Source organism: Arachis stenosperma, chromosome 2 (genome assembly GCF_014773155.1).
Source record: "Arachis stenosperma cultivar V10309 chromosome 2, arast.V10309.gnm1.PFL2, whole genome shotgun sequence".
Taxonomy (NCBI): domain Eukaryota; kingdom Viridiplantae; phylum Streptophyta; class Magnoliopsida; order Fabales; family Fabaceae; genus Arachis; species Arachis stenosperma.
This window is the reverse complement of record NC_080378.1, coordinates 70522109-70528486: the sequence shown is the minus strand read 5'-3', so window position 1 is coordinate 70528486 and position 6378 is coordinate 70522109. Positions and strand designations below refer to the sequence as shown.

Sequence of the window (6378 nt, the reverse complement as noted above, 5' to 3'; positions counted from 1 at the left end):
TTTAACGCCAGTCTGGTGCCCCTTTCTGGCGTTAAACGCCCAGAATGGTGCCAGACTGGGCGTTAAACGCCCAACTGCTAGCCTCACTGGCGTTTAAACGCCAGTGAGTTCTTCCTCCAGGGTGTGCTGTTTTTCTTCCTGTTTTTCATTCTGTTTTTGCTTTTTCAATTGATTTTGTGACTTCTTATGATCATCAACCTACAAAAATCATAAAATAACAAAAGAAAATAGTTAACTATAAAACATTGGGTTGCCTCCCAACAAGCGCTTCTTTAATGTCATTAGCTTGACAGAGGACTCTCATGGAGCCTCAGAGATACTCAGAACCGTGTTGGAACCTCCCAACACCAAACTTAGAGTTTGAATGTGGGGGTTCAACACCAAACTTAGAGTTTGGTTGTGGCCTCCCAACACCAAACTTAGAGTTTGACTGTGGGGGCTCTGCTTGGCTCTGTTTTGAGAGAAGCTCTTCATGCTTCCTCTCCATGATGATAGAGGGATATCCTTGAGCCTTAAACACATAGGATTCTTCATTCACTTGAATGATCAGTTCACCTCCATCAACATCAATCACAGCCTTTGCTGTGGCTAGGAAGGGTCTGCCAAGGATGATGGATTCATCCATGCACTTCCCAGGACCTTGTCTCTTTTGAGGTAATTTCTGCCTAGACAAGTCATCCAGTTCTTTGGTGAGCAAAGGAGGTTCATTCTCCCAAGTCTCATTTCCAAATAACTTGCCATTTAGCTTCATGATTGCTCCAAGGTATTGAGCAACTTGCTCTTCAGTGACATACTCATCCTCTTCAGAGGAAGAATACTCATCAGAGCTCATGAAAGGCAGAAGTAAGTCCAATGGAATCTCTATGGTCTCATTTTGAGCCTCAGATTCCCATGGTTCCACATTGGGGAACTCAGAGGAGATTGGTGCACGCCCATTGAGGTCTTCCTTAGTGGCGTCCACCCCCTCTCTTTCCTCTCCATATTTGGCCATATTTATGGCTTTGCACTCTCCCTTTGGATTTTCTTCTGTATTACTTGGGAGAGTACTAGGAGGGAGTTCAGTAACTTTCTTGCTCAGCTGACCCACTTGTCCTTCCAAATTTCTGATGGAGGACCTTGTTTCAGTCATGAAACTTTGAGTGGTTTTGATTAGATCAGAGACCATTGTTGCTAAGTCAGAGGTATTTTGCTTAGAACTCTCTGTCTGTTGCTGAGAAGATGATGGAAAAGGCTTGCCATTGCTAAACCTGTTTCTTCCACCATTATTGGTGAAACCTTGTTGAGGTCTCTCTTGATTCTTCCATGAGAAATTTGGGTGATTTCTCCATGAAGAATTAGAGGTGTTTCCATAGGGTTCTCCTAGGTAGTTCACCTCTTCCATTGAAGGGTTCTCAGGATCATAAGCTTCTTCCTCAGATGAAGCCTCTTTAGTACTGCCAGGTGCATTTTGCATTCCAGACAGACTTTGAGAAATTAAATTGACTTATTGAGTCAATATCTTATTCTGAGCCAGTATGGCATTCAGAGTGTCAACCTCAAGAACTCCTTTCTTCTGATTAGTCCCATTATTCACAGGATTCCTTTCAGAAGTGTACATGAATTGGTTATTTGCAACCATTTCAATTAGCTCTTGAGCCTCTGCAGGCGTCTTCTTCAGATGAAGAGATCCTCTAGCAGAGCTATCCAAAGACATCTTGGATAGTTCAGAGAGACCATCATAGAAAATACCTATGATGCTCCATTCAGAAAACATGTCAGAAGGACATTTTCTGATCAATTGTTTGTATCTTTCCCAAGCTTCATAGAGGGATTCTCCATCCTTCTGTCTGAAGGTTTGGACTTCCACTCTAAGCTTACTCAATTTTTGAGGTGGAAAGAACTTTGCCAAGAAGGCATTGACTAGCTTTTCCCAAGAGTCCAGGCTTTCTTTAGGTTGAGAGTCCAACCATATTCTAGCTCTGTCTCTTACAGCAAAAGGGAATAGCATCAGTCTATAGACCTCAGGGTCTACCCCATTAGTCTTGACTGTGTCACAGATTTGCAAGAATTCAGCTAAGAACTGATGAGGATCTTCCATTGGAAGTCCATGGAACTTGCAATTCTGTTGCATTAGAGAAACTAATTGAGGTTTAAGCTCAAAGTTGTTTGCTCCAATGGCAGGGATAGAGATGCTTCTCCCATAGAAGTCGGGAGTAGGTGCAGTAAAGTCACCCAGCACCTTCCTTGCATTGTTGGCATTGTTGTTGTTTTCGGCTGCCATGTCTTCTTTTTCTTTGAAGAATTCGGTCAGGTCCTCTAAAGAGAGTTGTGCTTTGGCTTCTCTTAGCTTTCTCTTCAAGGTCCTTTCGAGTTCAGGGTCAGCTTCAACAAGAATGCCTTTGTCTTTGTTCCTGCTCATAAGAAAGAGAAGAGAACAAGAAAATGTAGAATCCTCTATGTCACAGTATAGAGATTCCTTTAAGTGTCAGAGGAAAAGAAGAGTAGAAGACAGAAGTAGAAAATTCGAACTTATCAGAAAAAGATGGAGTTCGAATTTTGCCTTAAGGGATAGTGTTAGTCCATAAACAGAAGGATGTGAGAAGAAGGGAAGTAATTTTCGAAAATTTAAGTAAAAGATTTTGAAAACATTTTGAAAAACACTTAATTGATTTTCGAAAATAAGAGTGGGAAAGAAATCAAGTGATTTTTGAAAAAGATTTTGAAATTAGAAGTTAAAAAGATTTGATTGAAAACTATTTTGAAAAAGATGTGATTAAGAAGATATGATTGGTTTTTTAAAAAAATGTGATTGAGAAAATATGATTTGAAAACAATTTTAAAAGATATGATTTGAAAACAATTTGAAAAGATATGATTTTAAAAATTAATGACTTGCCTAACAAGAAAAGATATGATTCAAACATAAAACCTTCCTTAACAGAAAAGGCAAAAAATGTTCAATCAAATCATTAATTGTTAGTAAGTATCTTTGAAAAAGGAAAGAAATTGAATTTGAAAACATTTGATTGCAAAGATATGATTTGAAAAAGATTTGATTTTGAAAAACTTTGAAAACTTGAAAAAAATTGATTTTGAAAACAAAATCTTCCCCCTAGCACCATCCTGGCGTTAAACGCCCAGAATGGTGCACATTCTGGCGTTTAACGCCCAAACTACTACCCTTTTGGGCGTTAAACGCCCAGCCAGGCACCCTGGCTGGCGTTTAAACGCCAGTCTGTCTTCTTCACTGGGCATTTTTGAATGCCCAGCTTTTTCTGTGTGATTCCTCTGCAGTATGTTCTGAATCTTCAATTCTCTGTATTATTGACTTGAAAAGACACAAATTAAAAATTTTTGGATTTTCAATAATTGAAATGCAACAAGAATCAAATAACAATGCATGCAAGACACCAAACTTAGCAGTTTGTATACTATTGACACTAACTACATGAGAATGCATATGAGAAACACAAAACACTCAAGTCAATAGAATTCAAAGATCAAAACAAGAAAATCATCAAGAACAACTTGAAGATCAATGAGGACACATGCATGAATGCAATAAGAACAGAAACACGCAATTGATACTAAACTTAAGATGAGACTCTAGACTCAAACAAGACATATTTTTGGATTTTATGATTTTGTAAAATTTTTTTTGGGTTTTTTCGAAAATTAAGTGAAAAGGAAAATAAAGGTATCAAAATTCTTAATGAGAATTCCAGGAATCATGCAATGTTAGTCTAAAGCTTTAGTCTAAAGGAATTAGACATGGCCGGCTAAGCTTCAGCAGGACATTGCATTCAAGAGCTAAATTGATGAGAATCAATCAGCTTTGGTGATGATAAGAACATCACTTTGAAACACTAGAATTCATTCTTAAGAACTCTGAAGAAAAATACCTAATCTAAGCAACAAGATGAACCGTCAGTTGTCCATACACAAGAACAATCCCCGGCAACGGCGCCAAAAACTTGGTGCGCGAAATTGTGATCACTACAACTTCGCACAACTAACCAGCAAGTGCACTGGGTCGTCCAAGTAATACCTTACGCGAGTAAGGGTCGATCCCACGGAGATTGGTGGTATGAAGCAAGCTATGGTCATCTTGTAAATCTCAGTCAAGCAGACTCAAATGGGTATAGATGATGAACGAAAATAACATAAAGATAAAGATAGAGATACTTATGTATATCATTGGTGTAAGAGCTTCAGACAAGCATATGAAGATGCCTTCCCTTCCGTCTCTCTGCTTTCCTAATGTCTTCATCCAATCCTTCTTACTCCTTTCCATGGCAAGCTCGTGTAGGGTTTCACTGTTGTCAGCAGCTACCTCCCATCCTCTCATTGGAAACGATTGCATATGCTCTGGTCACAGCATAGCGGAATCCATCTGTCGGTTCTCAATCAGATCGGAATAGAATCCATTGATTCTTTTGGCGTCTGTCACTAACGCCCCACCCTCAGGAGTTTGAAGCACGTCACAGTCATTCAGTCATTGAATCCTACTCAGAATACCACAGACAAGGTTTAGACCTTCCGGATTCTCTTGAATGCTGCCATCAGGTCCTGCCTATACCACGAGGATTCCGATTAAAGAATCCAAGAGATATTCACTAAGCCTCAGATGCTTGTAGAACAAGAATGGTTGTCAGTCACCTTGTTCATGAGTGAGAATGGTGATGGGCGTCAATCATCACCTTCATCATGTTGAAGAACAAGTGATATCTTGGATAAAGAACAAGCGGAATTGAATGGAAGAACAATAGTAATTGCATTAATACTCGAGGTACAGCAGAGCTCCACACCTTAATCTATGGTGTGTAGAAACTCCACCGTTGAAAATACATAAGCACAAGGTCTAGGCATGGCCGAATGGCCAGCCCCCAAAATGATCTAAGAACTAGATGTCCAAAGATGAAAATACAATAGTAAAAGGTTCTATATATAGAAAACTAGTAGCCTAAGGTGTACAAAGGTGAGTAAATGACATAAAAATCCACTTCCGGGCCCACTTGGTGTGTGCTTGGGCTGAGCAATGAAGCATTTTTCGTGTAGAGACTCTTCTTGGCGTTTAACTCCAGCTTTTATGCCAGTTTGGGCGTTTAACTCCCATTTAGGTGCCAGTTCCGGCGTTTAACGCTGGGATTTATGTAGGTGACTTTGAACGCCGGTTTGGGCCATCAAATCTTGGGCAAAGTATGGACTATCATATATTGCTGGAAAGCCCAGGATGTCTACTTTCCAACGCCGTTGAGAGCGCGCCAATTGGGCTTCTGTAGCTCCAGAAAATCCACTTCGAGTGCAGGGAGGTCAGAATCCAACAGCATCTGCAGTCCTTTTGAGTCTCTGGATCAGATTTTTGCTCAGATCCCTCAATTTCAGCCAGAAAATACCTGAAATCACAGAAAAACAAACAAACTCATAGTAAAGTCCAGAAAAGTGAATTTTAATTAAAAACTAATAAAAATATACTAAAAACTAACTAAAAGATACTAAAAACATACTAAAAACAATGCCAAAAAGCATACAAATTATCCGCTCATCAGTAGTCTCATCTGCACTATGACGCCTAACGTAGAGCAGGCTGTCTGAAAATTCCTGAGGTGCTTGAGAGGTTCTTGAGCAGGTAAGCCGTAAAACTTAGGCAGTAGATTGATTAGCGCAGTTTTCAATTCAAAATCTGCAGCCAGATTTGAGTGACGCGCTTGGAATGGGGCAGTCTAAAGTCCAGAGCTCTTACTTCCTGGAGAGTAATCCTCCTTGGCTCTGTCATATTACCTGCGCGTAAAATAATAGAATCAGTAGCAGAGGAGCTTGTTTCTTCCTCAAATGCCGCTTCAGATTCGTCTTCAGATAGGACTGGTGAATTGGTAGTACACACTTCACCACCCTCAGAGGCTAACTGACGTCGAGCTTGTCTTATACGGGAAATAGTTCTTTCAATTTCCGGATCAAACCCGGCTAAGCTCAAATCAGGTAGTGAACGCATCATTCAATGAAAAAAACATATAGCTCATGGTAATAAAAATAAAATAAAATAAGCAAATATGTAAATATAAAAATATTTACACTAATCAATAAATTAGCACACTGTTGCAACTTCCCGATAATGGCGCCAAAAATTGACGTGCAGAAAATCCCCGATTAAGAATTTATAATGAAAATTCACGTTGCAAGTACAGTTCTTAAACGATGAAAATTTTGCGTATCAATTTAAAAGAGTTGTCACAAAATTAAGAATAGAATACTGGGGATAGAATCCTCAGGTCGTCTCCCAACGAGTTGCTAAGAGAGTACAAATTATTGATCAGGAGTTTCTCAGGAATTTGGAGTTTGGAGAATGGGCAAATAAATGATTATGAATTAAAGCAGTAAAAATTAACAAGAGATTTTATG

The 6378-nt window shown here is 39.4% G+C and overlaps 1 non-coding gene across 1 annotated transcript; it reads left to right on the top strand.

The window, feature by feature from the left end:
* Positions 1 to 1751: 1751 nt before the first annotated feature.
* Positions 1752 to 1855, top strand: LOC130965115 (small nucleolar RNA R71). Its single transcript, XR_009081168.1, has one exon. It is a non-coding gene; the product is annotated as a small nucleolar RNA R71 (small nucleolar RNA).
* Positions 1856 to 6378: the final 4523 nt, after the last annotated feature.